This window comes from Hyperolius riggenbachi, chromosome 5 (genome assembly GCF_040937935.1).
Source record: "Hyperolius riggenbachi isolate aHypRig1 chromosome 5, aHypRig1.pri, whole genome shotgun sequence".
NCBI classification, from domain to species: domain Eukaryota; kingdom Metazoa; phylum Chordata; class Amphibia; order Anura; family Hyperoliidae; genus Hyperolius; species Hyperolius riggenbachi.
In genome coordinates this window covers 396,356,152-396,375,388 of record NC_090650.1, presented here as the reverse complement: position 1 = coordinate 396,375,388, position 19,237 = coordinate 396,356,152, and the positions used below count along the sequence as shown (strand labels likewise).

At 47.7% G+C, this 19,237-nt stretch overlaps 1 protein-coding gene across 2 annotated transcripts in view; it reads left to right on the top strand.

Moving 5' to 3' along the window:
- Window positions 1-19,237, top strand: part of LOC137517851 (uncharacterized) — a 74,095-nt gene that overhangs the window by 3,728 nt on the left and 51,130 nt on the right. The gene's annotated exons all lie outside the window — the stretch shown is intronic.

The window sequence follows — 19,237 nt, the reverse complement described above, 5'->3', positions numbered from 1 at the left end:
ATTGCCCGGCGTTGCCTGGGTATGTATTTGGCTGGTGTTGGCTCCGGATACTTTTTCTAACCCTAACACACAATTACTTACTGACCAAGTTTGTGAGCTTTGCGGTCTTTGGTATCAATAATTTGCATTGAAATGAAAAAATCTGATTGGCTGTTTGTGGCTCCACCCCCTTTTCTGAATTTGAACCTTAGTCACCCAATAACCAACTGTACCAGGTTTGAGGCTTGTGCCATTAACAGTGCAAGAATGGTAGCAATTAAATATTCCCCTTGAAAAGCAATAGGTGAAGTTTGATTCACTTTTGTAGGCTCCACCCACTTTTCTGAATATTAATCTCAGTCACCCACTGACCAACTGTGCAAAGTTTAAGAACCCTGCCATTAACAGTGTAAGAATGGCTGCAGTTTACATTGATTTTCCCAGTGACATTTGTATTTGTCTTCACCCACTGATGACCCGGCGTTGCCCGGGTATGTATTTGACTGGTGTTGGCTCCGCCCATTTTCTAACCCTAACACACAAACACTCAGTGACCAAGTTTGTGAGCTTTGGGGTCCTTGGCATCAATAATTTGTATATTCCCTTAGAAATTAAACCAATCTTATGGGCTGTTTGTGGCTCCGCCCCTCTCCAGCATTTGAACCCCCGTCACCCAATGACCAACTGTAGCAGGTTTGAGGCATCTGCTATTAACAGTGTAAAAATGGCAGCAATTTAAATATTCCACTTGAAAATCAACAGGTGAATTTTCATTGGTTAATATAGGTTCCACCCACTTTCCTGAATATTAATCTCAGTCACTCAGTGACCATCTGGGCAAAGTTTGGGAACCCTGCCATAAACAGTGTAAAAAGGGCTGCAGTTTACGCTTTCCCTGTGAAATTTGTTTTTGGCTCCGCCCACTTTTTGTAACCTGGACACAAAGTCACTACTCAATGCCCAAGTTTGTGAGCTTTGGGGTCCTTGGCATCAATAATTTGTATTTTCCCATGAAATGAAACAAATCTGATTCACTGTTTGTGACTCTGTCCCCTTTTCTGAATTTGAACCCCAGTGACCCAATGACCAACTGTACCAGGTTTGATGCTTGTGCCATTAACAGTGCAAGAATGGCAGCAATTTTAATATTCTCCCTGAAAAGTGACATGTGATTTTTGATTGGCATTTTTAGGCTCCACCCACTTTTCTGAATATTAATCCCAGTCACCCAGTAACCAGCTATGCTAAGTTTGAGAACCCTGCCATCAACAGTGAAGAAGGGCTGCAGTTTACAATTTCCCAGAAAAATCTGTTTTTAACTCCACCCACTTTTTGTAACCTGGACACACAGTCACTACTTAACCCATTCAGGTTCCGTCGTTTTCACGTGAGAAATGTTCACCTCCCATTCATTAGCCTATAACTTTATCACTACTTATCACAATGAACTGATCTATATCTTGTTTTTTCCGCCACCAATTAGGCTTTCTTTGGGGGGTACATTTTGCTAAGAGCCACTTTACTGTAAATGCATTTTAACAGGAAGAATAAGAAAAAAATGGAAAAATTCATTATTTCTCAGTTTTCAGCCATTATAGTTTTAAAATAATATATGCCTTCATAATTAAAATTCACGTATTGTATTTGCCCATATGTCCCGGTTATTACACCGTTAAAATTATGTCCCTATCACAATGTATGGCGACAATATTTTATTTGGAAATAAAGGTGCATTTTTTCCATTTTGCATCTCTCACTATTAACAAGTTTAAAATAAAAAAAATATAGAAATATTTCATCTTTACATTGATATTTAAAAAGTTTAGACCCTTAGGTAAATATTTACATGTTTTTGTTTTTTTTATTGTAATGTTTTTGTTTTTTTATAGTAAACATTTTATTTGGGTAGTTTTGGGAGGGTGGGAGGTAAACAATACATTTATAATGTAAATGTGTGTTAATTTTAATTTTTTTTTACATTCAGTTGTAGTATTACTTTTTGGCCACAAGATGGCGGCCATGAGTTTGTTTACATGACGTCACTCTAAGCGTAACACACGCTTAGAGTGACGCATCGGGGAGGGAACAGCCAGAAAAAGCACAGCTTCCGAGAGAAGCTGTCGCTTTTTCAGCGGGGGAGAGGAATCAGTGATCTGGCACCATAGCCCGATACATTGATTCCGTGGCTACCGAATCCACGGCCGGGAGTGCGCATGCACGCGCGCGATCGGCCGCGGTAGCGCGCATGGTTCCTGGACGTAGTTTCTAAGTCCAGGAACCAAAATAGGTTAATGACCAAGTTTGTGAGCTTTTGGGTTCCTGGCATCAAAATTGTGCTAATGGAAGCAGTTTATCCAGCAAGGAAATCTGGCTGTTTTTGGCTCCTCCCCTTTACTGAATTTGAACCCCAGACACTTAACAACCGACTGTAGCAGGTTTGAGGCCTCTGCTATTAACAGTGTGAGAATGGCTGCAGTTTCAATATTCCCCTTGAAAATCAATAGGTGAATTTTGATTGGCTCTTGTAGGCTACACCTACTTTTCCGAATATTAATCCTAGTCATCCAGTGACCAACTGTGTGAAGTTTGAGAACCCTGCCATTAACAGTGTAAGAAAGCAGCAGTTTGCAGTTGCAGTTGTTTTTGGCTCCGCCCACTATTTATAATCTTGACATACAGTCACTTAATGACCAAGTTTATGAGCTTTGGGGGCCTGGCATCAATAAGTTGCATTTTACCATTCAAATTAAACAAATCTGATTGACTGTTTTTGGCCCGCTCCCTTCAGAATTTAAACCCCAGTCTCCCAGTGACTGACTGTAGCAGATTTTAGGTCTCTGCCATTAAGAGTGCATGAATGGCAGCAATGTAAATATTCCCATTAAAAATCAAAAGGTGAATTTTGATTGGCTGCTGTAGGCTCCACCCACTTTTCTGAATATTAGTCCCAGTCACCCAGTGGCCAACTGTGTCACGTTTGAGAACCCTGCCAATAAAAGAATGGCTGAAATCAATCTAACAAATATGATTGGCTGTTTGTGGCTCCACCCCCTTAGTGAATTTGGACCCCAGTCACCCAATGACTGACTGTATCAGGTTTGAGGCCTCTGCCACTAACAGTGTAAGAATGGTAGCAATGTGAATATTCCCCTTGAAAATCAATAGGTACATTTTGATTGGCTGTTGTAGCCTCAACCCTTATTTCTGAATATTCATCCCAGTCACCCAGTGGCCAATTGTGTAAAGTTTGGGAACCCTGCCATGTTAAAAAATTAGTTGCCGGCACCGCCCACTTTTTCTAACCTTGACATACAGTCACTCAATTATCAAATTTATCAGCTTTGGGGTCCTTGGTATCAATACTTTGTATATTTCCATTGAAAAATAAACAAATCTGGCTGTTTGTGGCTGTACCAGGTTTGAGGCATCTGCTTTTAACAGTATAAGAGAATGGTAGCAGATGAAATAATCCCTTTGAAAATCAAAAGGTGAATTTTTATTGGCTGTTGTAGGCTCCACCCACCTTCCAAAATCTTAATCGCATTCACCCAATGACCAACTGTGCAAAGTTTGAGAACCCTGCCATTAACAGTGTAAGAATGGCTGCAGTTTATATTTTCCCAGTAAAAGTTGTTTTGGCTCCGCCCACTTTGTGTAACCTTGACATACAGTCACTCAATGACCAAGTTTGTGAGCTGTCAGGTTCTAGGCATAAAAAATGTGTGAATGAAAGCAGTTTATCCACCAAGGAAATCTGATTGGCTGTATGTGGCCCCGTCCCTTTAGTGAATTTGGACCCCAGTCACCCAATGACCGACTGTAGCAAGTCTGAAGCCTCTGCCATTAAAAGTGTAAGAATAGCAGCAGATTAAATATTCCCCTTGAAAATCAATAGGTGAATTTTGATTGGCTGTTGTAGGCTCCACCCATTTTCTTGAATCTTAATCGCGTTCACCCAGTGACCAACTGTGCCAAGTTTGAGAACCCTGCAATTAACAGTCTAAGAATGGCTGCAGTTTACATTTTCCCATTTAAAATGAACGGCTGAAATTTGATTGGCTGTTTTATTCTCCGCCCACTTTTCCTGGATTTGTAACCTCGGTCACCAAGTGACCAACTGTGCCATTTGTGGGGACTCTGGCTTGATTACTGTGAGAATGGCAGCCTTTTACATTTTTTCCATTGACTTGAATGGGTGAAATCTGATTTGCTGTTTGTAGCTCCGCCCAGGTGTGCAGGGGAGCCGCGAGACCCCCAGAACCTATCATCCCAGATAGTAAGGGATCTGTATACCAAGTTTCGTTCAAATCGGTCAAGCCGTTTTCGCGTGATCGCGGCACATACACACACACACACACACACATACATACATACGATTTTATATATAGATCAGATTCGATTAAAGATACACTTGTCTCTTGGTCGAATCTGCCCATAATGGTTCTAATGTATGGCCACTTTTACTTGAGGCCTCTTTTGCACTACTAGCAATTCCGATTTTGATACGATTTTACATGATATTTGATGTGATTAAAGGGCAACTGAAGTGAGAGGTATATGGAGGCTGCCATATTTATTTCCTTTTAAACAATACATGTTGCCTGGCAGCCCTGCTGATCTATTTGGCTGCAGCAGTGTTTGAATCACATCAGAAACAAGCATGCAGCTAATCTTGTCAGATCTGACAAATACTAAAATTATTATAGGCAGAGGATCAGCAGGATAGCCAGGCAACTGGTATTGCTTAAAAGGACATAAATATGGCAGCCTCCATAGCCCTCTCACTTCAGTTGTCCTTTAAAAAAAAAGTCCTGTTGTGTTTTTTTCTGCGTTCTTCTTGTGTTGCTAGCATCCAGTGAAAATCAGAATCGGAAAGAAAATAATATATACAAAAGATTTACAAAAACAAAGTAAAAATTACAATGATACACACAAGATAAGTTTGCAAAAAATAAAAGGAAAATAAACATAAAGTGAACTTTTACCAACGCAAATGTCCAACCGTGGAGGGACATGGATTTACCGATTTCGATTGGGATCAGCTCTGGCGATGTGCTACCCTCAAGAGAAGATAATTTGTGACTGGCCCAGGCTTGAGTTATATAGTCCACTTGTGGGCCTGGGGCATTGAATGTTCCATCCCCAAAACTAACGCAATTTCCCAATTTGTGACATCACGGTCTGCCGAGCCCCTTGTCACATCTGGGCTAGCTGTGACATGCGAATTTCAAGGCTTTTCCTGTCCACTTTTAACTTGGCAGACTCAGTTAGTCTGATAGTGTTTTGACCAACAGGCAGCGGTTTACTTTAATACAAAAGATCAAAGCAATGCACCACATTTGCAGGATGCCAGACAAAAGGGAACCTAATTACCTGTTCCTGGCTGTCTAGAGGAACTGTATGCTAATGTACAAGCTCCCTGCTTCCAGAGGAATTCAATGCAAATGTAGGTCTATTGACACACACACACAATCACATTAACAGTCCATGAAGCTAGCTGCCAATACCTTCAAAGCCAGACTGGCTGACATACCCATGTGACACAGCCAGAAAAATGAAAAATATGCTTCTGTGCGATACCATAGGGCGGCGATATTCTGCATATTACCGCACATATCATCCTCACCCCAATATATCATCACACCTCCCCTTTTGAGAATGGTGCTGGGAGGTGACTCCCATGAATCACCTTGCCAGCGCCTACATTGCCGACCGGACCTGGGGGGGGGTAACCCCTTAGCATCCTCATCCTGTCGGTTAGCTCCCAGCTACACGACTGGAAAGCTAGGTCAGGTTGCTACAATGTGTCATTGCCCTTGGCAACCTGACGTAACCAACCAGGGGAATGAGTGTCAGTGACGACCGTGAATTCGCGACCATAGAGACAGTGCTGCAGCTGGGGAAAGGTTCCGACCATCACTACACGCACTTTCTCTATAGTGGCAGGAGCTATCTCTCTGTCCCTTTGGGGAACAATTATCTGCCGGTCTGCCTCCTCCACTTCGGACATCTCCGAGGGAATAACTTTCCAGACCCCTCTCAGCCCGCCCCTCCCAGCTGGTGACTTGCTGGCCAGACCCCTGAGCTCTTCCAGGCTGCTGTCAAATCGAACAGCCCCAGAGAGCTCAGTGCTGCCTGTCACACATTCTAGGAAGGCTGCAGACGGAGAGGCCCCTGGGATCTCAGGGCCAGGTTCCGAAGTGGATGTGGCTGACCCAGCAACATTTGCCATTTCAGTGCACAGTCCCTCTGCTGTAGACCCGCTAGCGCTGCGGGTTACCACTGCAGCTGAGGGAGCGCCCACATTACACATATCATAAACAACATCACATTTGGTCTTAAAAACATCTGAAGGGGGAAGATCTGGCCTGGGGCCATCTGTCCCTTCAGTGGGCAGTTCATCTGCTACAGGCCAGGAGAACACTGCTGGTTACTTCTGCAGCCGACGGAGTGTCCACACAACAAGCATCATTATGTAGCACAACACATATGACATCAGCAGGATCTGCCCTACACACATTGTCATTTAAAACATCACATACAATATCAACATTATCTGCAGCATTGCACACATTGCTACTCAACACTTCACAAGTAGCATCAACAGTTCCTGCATTGATCGCCTCGATAGTCCGTGCGTCATAACTGACATCATCAGTTTCTGCATTTTCTGTATCAGCATGCCCCACTCCAGGCCTAGGCACTGGAGACTCACTAGGGCTGGCTCCTAGTATACAGTCCGTAGCCCCGGGAGGCCCACCAGCACCCCCCACTTGCACAGAGTTATCAAACAGTACCTTGCACGAGTCCTGAACTTCTGCTGGGGAGGCGGGCTCCATGGGGGTTAGATCAGGCTCATACCGGGCTACTAACCGTCCCAGGTCAGTACCCAACAAAACGTTGGTGGGGATTTTGTCAGTTACCCCAACTTCTTTCATTCCGCTGCCGGCCCCCCAATCCAGGTGGACCAAGGTGGTGGGTATGGCTGGGGTGACACCCCCAACTCCTCTGACAGCAATCATTTTCCCAGGTATGTACTGCTTCAGGTTCACAAGCTGGGGATGTATGAGAGTCACTTCTGCTCTAGTGTCTCTCAGCTCAGTGGCAACTGTACCCCCAACTGTGACAAGCGATTCTCTGCATAGCCAGTGGCATTTCTGGTAGCACACAAAGCAGTTGGGACTTCCCTGGGGTTTGAGGCCTCACTGGATTTTGGGGCCTCCCTCTTCCTCTCTGGGCAAGTCATGCTGATATGACTCACCCTGTCACATACAAAGCATTTCCGAGTGTCAGTGGTTGGTTGCTTGAACCCAGGAGACAGCGGTGCTTGCCTCCTCTGGGTGCTGGGTGAAGCAGGTTTAGCAATCTGTTCTCCCCTCCAGCTGGATGGAGTAGTCCTCCGGGACTCGGGTGTTCTATGGGCCGTGTAGGAATCAGCCATTTCCGCAGCCTCACCCACTGTCTTTGGTTCTCGATCCAGCACAAACAGCCGGACATCAACAGGACAAGTGTGGAGAAACTGGTCTTTTATCATCAGTTCCTGCAGGGCATCCAAGGTTTCAACTGACAGTCCTTTTAGCCACTGCTGGAAGGCTGTGCGCAGGTTGCAAGCATGATCCAAAAGGTCCACAGGGGAATTGCACACCTACCATGGAGGTGCTGGATTGATATTTTCAAACATGTAAAATCCAGATAATCCGCACACTCTTAATGAACCAAGTTCAAAGTTTTAATCAAGAAATCGTGACACACGCCATTCCATAAACCAACGATTCGTTTCGGGGCCACGCAGGGTCCCCTTTGTCAAGGCAACAAAACACAGAATGGTCACCGGTCCCCGGGGCCCTGCTGCAAGTATATTAGCAGCCATAATCACCTTATCTCCGTCGGGTGTGCGGGTGGGCAGCGGCTGCACTCGGAGACACTCTGTCTCCCTCCCACTCTATGACCCGGCGCGTCATGTGTAAACACACGCAGGGTCATAGAGTGGGAGGGAGACAGAGTGTCTCCGAGTGCAGCTGCTGACGTCCGCTCACCCGATAGGGATAAGGTGATTGTGGCTGCTAATATACTTGCAGCAGGGCCCCGGGGAGCAGTGCAAGCAGGAAGGAGGGTCGGGGGAAAGAAAATATCGCAGGGTTGGCGCTGCTGGGGCCCAATCAGAGGTCGGGCGCCAGGGCAAATGCCCCTTTTGCCTCTATGGTAGCGCCGGCCCTGCCCGCTACCCCCTCCAGGCTACCTATTCTGGGGGGGAGGGGTTATTATACTGGGGGGAAGGGGGACGGTGCTTTTTCAAAGGTTTTCCTCAGGCAGCAAAAAGTCTAGAACCGACCCTGGTAAGATCTCAGTCTGCTAACTAGAAAATAATACAAGTCGCTTACAGTGTCTTAAGTCTCTGTGGATAGGTACACAGCTACAGACAGAAGCAGGTACACAACAGGCTGCTTTCTTGGTTTGACATGCCCATATTTTCCAGGCTGTGTACAAAATAGTCCAGGTTCTGTACAAAAACAAATATTCATTTTTTTTCACTACTGCTTTTTGACCACAAATCCTGTCAGCTGACCAACTGAGCGGAGAAATATGGTTGACCAAAGAGGTTGAGTGCACATGCGCAGCCACATATCCTGAGGCTGTCTCTGCTGTGCCCACTACTTCTTCTCTCCCTGTTCCTGGTACAACGTTTTTCCCTGGTGCTAAATACCATTCCTCATTCAAACCCAATATTACAACCCCCCTTCCCCAAACGCCTGATACTATTCCCCCCTCCAACACTAAGGCCCCGTTCACACTTGCGGTTTTGCAAAAACCGCACCGGATGTCCGGACCGCACCGGATCCGGATCGGACCTGAACCGTACGGTTCCTGTCCGGATCCGGTCCGGATCCGGTCCGGTTGCATACGGTTTCCGTGCGGTATGAACACGGTTGCGGTCCGGATCCGGATTCTTAAAGAGATAACAACCGGTATAAATACCTGGGGTTCTGGGAGGTCAGCAGAAGCTCTGGGGTCATTGTTGGAGACAGCTGGACGTGTGGAGACCATCCTTGGATACAGAGACAGCAGTTGGGACCATGGATCCAGTCATTTTTTACGCTTATTACCTGGGAATTCTCTCCTTCCTGTTGTTTACCTACTACTATGTGGGGAGAAGGCGTGCTCCTCGCAGGAGATGGTGGGTGCACCCTCTACTAGCCAGGAGGCAGAGGAAGGGAGAGTTCCAGGCCCTCTACCGGGACCTCAGACGACACCCACAGAAGTTCTACAGCTACACTCGGATGTCTATTCCCCTGTAAGTGTATAGGCCTAAATACACCAACCCCCACCATTCCTAAACACCCCACCCTCACCCCCACAACACCTCATCCCTGTATACCTAGCTAAACACACCACCCTGACCCCCACACCCCTGTATACCTAGCTATACACTACACCCCCACCCTCCACAACACTCCCAAACCTCTGTAAACACACCTCCCCCATCCTCCACCCAACACCTTGTCCCACAACATACTTTACAGCTTCTTCCTTTACATCTCCTGACAGGTTTGATACCCTTTTGGAGATGGTGAAGGATGACCTTAGGAAGAAGGATACCACGTTCAGGAGAGCAGTCACACCACAAGAACAACTACTCATCACACTGAGGTATGTAAAAACAAATTTTTTTATTGCAAAAACAACCACTTTCCAACATGGAAACATTCTTCCAACATGGAAGACCAAAAATTAACATATCTATGGTATAGCCCGGTCAGTTTTAAGGAACACCAACCACCAACTTTGTGCTGGAAGAGTTGTAGGGCATAGCTGCCCAAGTGTCTTTCGGGGACACCAGGCCCTAAAATTGAAGTGCTTCAAAAACCTAACCACTGGCACATGACCCTCTGAGCCATGGATGAAGGACACAGGGCAGTGAAAAGGCTAGGCCTCTCACCGACCAGTCAAGGTGTCCTTCATCCATGGCTCCAAGGGTCTTGTGCAAGTGGTTAGGAACAAGAACAAAGTGAGGAGCAAGAGGAACCGATGGCAGAGGTGCATGACTACAGGTGCAGTGCAACAGGCACAAGGTTGTGACCCAGGTAGTGTCTTTCGGGGACACCAGGCCCTAAAATTGAAGTGCTTCAAAAACCTAACCACTGGCACAGGACCCTCTGAGCCATGGATGAAGGACACAGGGCAGTGAAAAGGCTAGGCCTCTCACCGACCAGTCAAGGTGTCCTTCATCCATGGCTCCAAGGGTCTTGTGCAAGTGGTTAGGAACAAGAACAAAGTGAGGAGCAAGAGGAACCGATGGCAGAGGTGCATGACTACAGGTGCAGTGCAACAGGCACAAGGTTGTGACCCAGGTAGTGTCTTTCGGGGACACCAGGCCCTAAAATTGAAGTGCTTCAAAAACCTAACCACTGGCACATGACCCTCTGAGCCATGGATGAAGGACACAGGGCAGTGAAAAGGCTAGGCCTCTCACCGACCAGTCAAGGTGTCCTTCATCCATGGCTCCAAGGGTCTTGTGCAAGTGGTTAGGAACAAGAACAAAGTGAGGAGCAAGAGGAACCGATGGCAGAGGTGCATGACTACAGGTGCAGTGCAACAGGCACAAGGTTGTGACCCAGGTAGTGTCTTTCGGGGACACCAGGCCCTAAAATTGAAGTGCTTCAAAAACCTAACCACTGGCACATGACCCTCTGAGCCATGGATGAAGGACACAGGGCAGTGAAAAGGCTAGGCCTCTCACCGACCAGTCAAGGTGTCCTTCATCCATGGCTCCAAGGGTCTTGTGCAAGTGGTTAGGAACAAGAACAAAGTGAGGAGCAAGAGGAACCGATGGCAGAGGTGCATGACTACAGGTGCAGTGCAACAGGCACAAGGTTGTGACCCAGGTAGTGTCTTTCGGGGACACCAGGCCCTAAAATTGAAGTGCTTCAAAAACCTAACCACTGGCACATGACCCTCTGAGCCATGGATGAAGGACACAGGGCAGTGAAAAGGCTAGGCCTCTCACCGACCAGTCAAGGTGTCCTTCATCCATGGCTCCAAGGGTCTTGTGCAAGTGGTTAGGAACAAGAACAAAGTGAGGAGCAAGAGGAACCGATGGCGGAGGTGCATGACTACAGGTGCAGTGCAACAGGCACAAGGTTGTGACCCAGGTAGTGTCTTTCGGGGACACTAGGCCCTAAAATTGAAGTGCTTCAAAAACCTAACCACTGGCACAGGACCCTCTGAGCCATGGATGAAGGACACAGGGCAGTGAAAAGGCTAGGCCTCTCACCGACCAGTCAAGGTGTCCTTCATCCATGGCTCCAAGGGTCTTGTGCAAGTGGTTAGGAACAAGAACAAAGTGAGGAGCAAGAGGAACCGATGGCAGAGGTGCATGACTACAGGTGCAGTGCAACAGGCACAAGGTTGTGACCCAGGTAGTGTCTTTCGGGGACACTAGGCCCTAAAATTGAAGTGCTTCAAAAACCTAACCACTGGCACAGGACCCTCTGAGCCATGGATGAAGGACACAGGGCAGTGAAAAGGCTAGGCCTCTCACCGACCAGTCAAGGTGTCCTTCACCCATGGCTCCAAGGGTCTTGTGCAAGTGATTAGGATCAACAAAGTAAGGAACAAGAGGAATCAAAGGCACAGGTGCAGGACTACAGGTGCTGTGCAACAGGCACAAGGTTGTGACCCAGGTAGTGTCTTTCGGGGACACCAGGCCCTAAATTATTAGTGCTTCTAAAACCTAACGACTGGCACAGGACCCTCTGAGCCATGGATGAAGGACACAGGTCAGTGAAAAGGCTAGGCCTCTCACCGACCAGTGAAGGTGTCCTTCACCCATGGCTCCAAGGGTCTTGTGCAAGTGATTAGGATCAACAAAGTAAGGAACAAGAGGAATCAAAGGCACAGGTGCAGGACTACAGGTGCTGTGCAACAGGCACAAGGTTGTGACCCAGGTAGTGTCTTTCGGGGACACCAGGCCCTAAAGTTCAAGTCCAGCAAAACCAAAAGTTAAAAAGCCCTGTGATGGTATCCTTCCTCCGAGGATCGGAGGTATTCAGAGGAGCATGTCCAGGAACAATTTGACTTTTTTTTTCAAATTGTATCGGCACCACTACTAGAAAAGGTGGGAGTTGCTGCCTGGAAATCTGGACTCTCTTGGGTGCTGGTCGTGGATGAGCTGGACCCTGACAGCGGTGGCCCATATTGACTGCCTCTGTAGCCGGTGTACATCTGTGATGATTGCCAGGTGGGCACCGCTGTTGGTTGTGGGGGTCTAAAAATTGGTGGTTGCAATAATGGCGTGTCCATGTGCTGTTTAATCACCTCCAGCAAATTGGAATGGCACGCCATCAGGTTTTGTGAAGGCACCTTTTCTAGATATGGTATTAGAGACATCACAGTGTGAAAACACGGGTGTGCCTGCAATTTCAGTAGTTCCTTGCTTTGTTGATGCATTTGCTGCATCATGTTCTGCAGCTGGCCCACCGACTGATGATGCTGCGCACGCAGTTGGTCGATTTCTCCTCTGTGCATCTCATGCATCATTTTAAGCTCGTCCCTGTAGTGCCCATGTACAGCGTCGAGCTCACATTGCAGTGTAGTGATGTGGGACTTGTACTGCTCCATGATATGGCCCCTGTCCTCATCTTGCAACTGCCGGGTTATGAGAGTTTGGTGGCTCTGAAGAATCCCGAGAAGTCCGGAGACAGCCCCGGACATCTCGGACTCTGTCTCTCTCCTTGTTGGGGGGAGGGTACCTCGACGCCTCACTGGTGTGGTGGTCCTCACTGGTGGTGTGGCAGCATCTTCCCGTCCTCTGGCCTGTGTCGGGGTTGCCCTGCGCGCTGGTTGTGCTGCAGTCTCTCGGTGCTCCTCACTTTGTTCTTGTTCCCCTGGAGCTTCCATAGCGGTCGATTGTGGAGGTTCAGCTTCTTCCACACTCGGTCCTGCAACCTCAACATCCAAGCTCTCTTCTGCCAAGTCATCATCAAAGGACGGAGTTGTGATTAAGGACTCCCTCCTCCTACTCCTCGCCTCGGGGCAATAGGTTACATCGGCGACGTCATCATCCACCAAGCTCTCCTCACTGCTGAACCGTGCCTCCTGGGTCGGTTCCTCTTGCTCCAAATTGTCTTCAGTCCTGTAGATAAAAAAAATATTTATTGGTGTGCCAAACAGCATGTGGCGTCAATTCACAGAGCTAGCAAACACTAGCAATCACTTTATCACCCGTTTCTACCCAACATTTGATAAAGCTTGTGAGAAAAGTTCGCTAGCCATGGGAATTGAGGCCATAGCAATACATGGCCGAAGTCATGGTAAATGAGCTCTCAGTTCCTGCCCACAGTAGTGGTACTTACAGTCTAGGTTCCAGGCTTGCATTGATGAAAGACAATTGCTTGGCAAATTGGTAGTCTTTTTGGCGCCTTCCCCCGCCACTGCCACTTCGTTCGGCAAGTTTTTTCTTCCGTAGCCATTTCACATATGCATCCCGTATATTGCGCCACCTTGTCTTGTACCTTTCTCCTGTAACGACATGAAAAATTGATTTCGATTATTTCTCTTGTAGGTACATCGCAACTGGACAAACATATACATCGCTACATGTCACATTTCGTATTGGGAAGAGCACGGTGGCAGGCATCGTCGTGAGGACTTCGAGGATCCTTTGGACGCGACTGAGGGCCAGATACATGCCTGTGCCGGACACCACGAAATGGGAGGAGATCGCCCAGGGCTTCTGGACCGAGTGCAAGTTTCCTAATTGTGTTGGCGCACTGGATGGGAAACACATCCGGCTTCAGAAACCCGTGGGGAGTGGCAGCCATTATTTCAACTATAAAAAATACTTCAGCATTGTTCTAATGGCAGTGGCAGATGCGGACTACAAGTTTGTGTACGTGGACGTGGGGTCGTACGGTAGTTCCAATGACTCTGGAATTTTCCAGCGTACGACCCTTTGCCGGCTGATGGAGGAAGGCAGACTGCGTCTCCCCCGTGACAGACCCTGGCCTGGGACAAGGGCACCGGCCTACCCCTATGTGTTTGTGGGGGACGAGGCCTTCGCCCTGTCCGACCATGTAATGCGTCCGTACCCAGACAGGGGACTTGATGCCAGCCAGCTACACTTCAATGCTCGGTTGAGCCGTGCAAGGAGAATGGTGGAGTGCACATTTGGGATCCTGGTGTCAAAGTGGAGGGTGTTCCACACGCCCATGCTGCTGAAACCGGGCAACGCAGTTGTCGTGGTGAAGGCAGCATGCATCCTCCACAACTTTGTGCGGCAGGAGGAAAGAGAGACTCCGGAACCCCCGAATGTGCTTCCACTAATGCCCCTGCGGAGGTATGCAACCAGGCCAAGGGTAGTGTCACTGCGGAACAGGGACCAACTGAGACTTTATTTTACCACACCACCTGGACGAGGGTGAATGTTTGGTTTTTAATATGTTTTGTTGAAATGTGTTTATTTTGGAGTTTCAAGTTTGAGTGAATTTAAATGTATTAATTTTTTACAATAAATTGATGTATAATAATTGGTCATTGTGTATGTTATATGTGCACAGGTGGGGTACATCGCAGGTGGGTGGGATACATCACAGGTGGGTGGGATACAGCACAGGTGGGTGGGATACAGCACAGGTGGGGTACAGGTGGGTGGGATACATCACAGGTGGGGTAGAGGTGGGTGGGATACATCACAGGTGGGGTAGAGGTGGGTGGGATACATCACAGGTGGGGTACAGGTGGGTGGGATACATCACAGGTGGGGTACTGGTGGGTGGGATACATCACAGGTGGGGTACTGGTGGGTGGGATACATCACAGGTGGGGTACTGGTGGGTGGGATACATCACAGGTGGGGTACTGGTGGGTGGGATACATCACAGGTGGGGTACTGGTGGGTGGGATACATCACAGGTGGGGTACTGGTGGGTGGGATACATCACAGGTGGGGTACTGGTGGGTGGGATACATCACAGGTGGGGTACTGGTGGGTGGGATACATCACAGGTGGGATACATCACAGGTGGGGTACAGGTGGGTGTGATACATCACAGGTGGGTGGGATACAGCACAGGTGGGGTTCAGGTGGGTGGGATACATCACAGGTGGGGTACTGGTGGGTGGGATACATCACAGGTGGGTGGGATACATCACAGGTGGGGTACAGGTGGGTGGGATACATCACAGGTGGGATACATCACAGGTGGGGTAGAGGTGGGTGGGATACAGCACAGGTGGGTGGGATACAGCACAGGTGGGTGGGATACATCACAGGTGGGTGGGATACAGCACAGGTGGGTGGGATACAGCACAGGTGGGTGGGATACAGCACAGGTGGGGTACAGGTGGGTGGGATACATCACAGGTGGGTGGGATACAGCACAGGTGGGGTACAGGTGGGTGGGGAACAGGTGGGTGGGCAACACGTGGGTGACACAAATCCATAGCAAAAGTTGAATACATCACAAGCTTAAACCACAAGCCCCCCCAAAAAAACTTCTAGTCAACATACCCTCTGTGCCTTGCTGTCTCTTGCTCAAGTTCTCAAAGTCCTCCACATACAGCTTGGCAATTTTTTTCCACAGGCCTCTGCATTTTTTGATGTTGCTGTGGTCCGCATCCCCCTTGTCCCACAGGGCTGGTACCTGCTGCACCTGTAGGATGAGGTCTTCTGATGTGTAGGGCCTCACCCCCTCGCTATCAGACAGATCCTGCTCCATATTGCTGCCAAAGAGCTCCAGCATGAAGTCACTGCTGCTCCACTCTGTGAACGCTGGTGCCATGTGGTCCCCATCCAAAATGGCCACCATACCATAGAGTCTGCATAGGAAGTGTGGTACAACATCCGGTTTTTATAGCCAGTGTGTTGTGCGCTCTCCGGTTCTCATTGGTTTCCATTGGCCGGATGCAACATTCCGGCTCCGGTCCGGATACGTCAGCCGGACCAGCCGGACCAAAAAATAGCGCATGTTGGAACGGACGCCGGAGTCCGGATCCGGTCCGGCTCCGGTCCGGACGAAACGGACGCATGTGAACGGTCGCATAGACTTTCATTGCTATGCCGTGCGTCCGTTTCGTCCGGTCCGCATGCGGTCCGGCTCCGGCACGGCTCCGGCACGGCGATTCCGGATAGCAGCCGCTAATGTGAACCGGGCCTTACCTAACCGCCTTAATGCTATCCCTCCCCCTCTCCCTCTCCCTCTCCCTCTTCCGCCCCACCCAACTTCACCGAACCCCCTAAAAGACGTGACTTAGTTTGTCAATATGCAAATTCAACTTCACTTAAAATATTTTCCCAAGTAGAAATTTGACTTATGATGGATTTCTCGTAGATGATATTACAGTAGAATCCCTTTATAGTAAACTCCAAGGGACCAGGAAAAGTAGTTTACTATATCAGTAGTTTACTTTATTAGAATTGGTCATACATTGTATTTCTCCTGTGTTGCTGTCAGTAGTTAGTAGAAATCAGACAGGTTTTGGACTAGTCCATCTCCTCGTGGGGGATTCTCAGGGTTTTCTTTATGCTCAAAAGCACTCCGTGAACAGCAGTTGCTCTGTCCAACTGCCAGAATAGTGTGCAAACAGGTAGGGGAGGGGCGCCCTACATCCTTCGTATACATCCTATCCAGGGAGTGTTTTTGTAAAGAATAGATGAAATACTGAGAACCCCCCAAGACATGGGCGTAACAATAGGGGATGCAGCCTCTGCTCTCGCGGGCTGTTTTTGAGGTCTGGAGGGGTCGCAGCATGAGGGGAGAGCTTGGTAGCACATTGGCGGGGAGGGGGGACGGTCTCCCCCCCCCCCCTCACCTCGGGCTCTCCCCTCTGCGCTCCCCTCCAGCGTTGAATAGTTTGTGTATGCAGGCGGCAGGCAGCAGCAGATACATACCTTCCTTTCATTCCAGCGCGGATGTTTCTCCCTCTAGTGTCTGACGCTACTTCCTGTTTATACAGGAAGTCGCATCAGAAGCTAGAGAGAGGAACAACGGTGGAGCGCAAGGAAGGTATGTATCTGCCACTGCCCACCACCTGCATACACAACCTATTCAACGCTGGAGGGGAGTGCAGAGGGGAAAGCCCGAGGTGAGGGAGGACCATCCCCCCTCCCTGCTGACATGGTACCAAGCTCACCCCTCATGCTGCGACCCCTCCAGACCCCAAAAACGTCCCTGAGCGGGCCCGGGGGGAGGGGGTGCTCAGAATTTCTGCAGGGGGGGCCGGCAATTCCTAGTTACGCCCCTGCCCCAAGTAGAGATGAACTAAAACAAAAACCTGTCAGTATTGTCAGATTTCTGCTAACTGCTGTAAGTGACAGCAACATAGGAGGAAAGTAATTTATAGCGCATTTTACTCCAGAAGAAACATACTTCTTATTTATATTTGTTTACATGTATTTTACATTTTACAATTTTCCATGATAATGATCCTTCAAGATTGCAGCATTCTGATCTATAGTCATATCTCTGCTGAAATTTTCTAGTGCTGCATGGTGGTAATCCAAGTAAACAATCAATATCAGGGAGATACCGATAGTTTTTCTGCTCTACGAAAAAAAATCTAAGGTCCTGTTCACAATCACCAAACATTAGCGATTAGCGCTATCGTTTTGCGGCTGCGATTTTTACGCAATAAATGCATATTTTTCACTGGACGTTTTCACTTTTTTGAGCAATTGTGATTCGCAATTGTCATACATTGCAATCGCATTCACGAAAAAAATAGCAAAAAAATGCTGTATGCAGGCATGTTTGTGTTTAGCACTAATTGCGAATCCCCGGCGATCACAGCAGTGAGATCGCTGCCATGAAGATTACATTGCTTTGTACTGTACAAAGTGCTAGCAATCGCTGGTGATTCAGCGATTAGCGGTAAACCCCCGCTAATCGCCCAGGTGTGAATGGTCCCTAAGGGCTCAAACCCACTAGAGCGATTTTGTGAGCATTTAGGGAGCAATTCAAAACGCTAGCGATTTCCCTAAACACTCACCTAATGTTAATGGATTGGCCAAATTCCACTGGAGCGATTGCGATTACCAAAATCGCAAAAGCAGGACATGCAGCACTTACAGATTAGCGTTAGCGTTTCTGCAATGTAAAGTATATAAACGCTGGCGTAATCGCTCATCATAACTTACACAGAGTGATTTTGCTAGCGTTTTTACATTACTGCACACTGTAAAAAAATTAAAATTAATTGAAAGGAACAATCAGAATTAAAAACGCTAATCGCTAATCACTACACAATCGCTGGCAAAAAGCTGACACTTTTTAAAAACGCTACCAAAATCACCAGCAAACGCTCATGATATCGCTTACAAAACGCTCATTAAAAATGCTAGTGATTGCGACTAGCGATAGTGTTTTGTAGTGGGTTCCAGGCCTCATAGTGTATGGTTGCTTCTAGTATGCAAGACATTGCTATATTGTATAGACTGCTCTATGTCACAGAGCTATTCTATAACACAGAGGTCTTTTGTATGGTATGTGCACAGTGTGTAATACAGTGTCGTTTTACAGGCAGTGTACAGCACATTGTACAGTGTTGTATAGTCTCTGCTGTATGGCACACAGCTATTGTCCAGTACAGAGACCATGGTGTATTGTGGTGTTGTATGGTACATTGTATGTCACACAGCTATTGTATAGCCAGCAGCAGGTGCATTCACATACAATGGGCCTTTCATACAGGGACACAGAGGCGGCCCTTGTCCTTGAAGGGAATGTCTGGAATGCATAATTGGGGACCCCTCTTACCTGTCATTACTGAGAAAAGGCTTGTAATTACCCTATGCATGCGGGAGGGGGACCCCAAAGCACTGGCTCTGATCATCTGCTCATGACAGACTCACAATAACAACACTTTTTGGAGTAGTGTTTTATCTAAGTTTGTACAAATTGATTTACAGAATATACGCATGTGATATACAGGTATGTGCCAATATTAAGCACTGGTTTCTAGAGGGGCTGTGTGCAGGAATTACATGCAATTTGGTAGTGAATTAGAGATGTCGTACATTGCCTTCTCCAGGGTCACACACGGTATGTACAGTAAATACAGGTTATTCCAAGCATTTTATACCGTACAAATACATAATAGTGTGTAAGCTGGTGTATTATTAGTGATGATGATTGTAATCTGCTGCTAATTGCCATTACGCAAAATTCTGTGTACATTTTCGCAATTACAGCCATACGTAATCACGATTTGGACATTCAATTGATTTCGTCTAGTCTATTTGTAATTTCGTGTAATTTCTTGC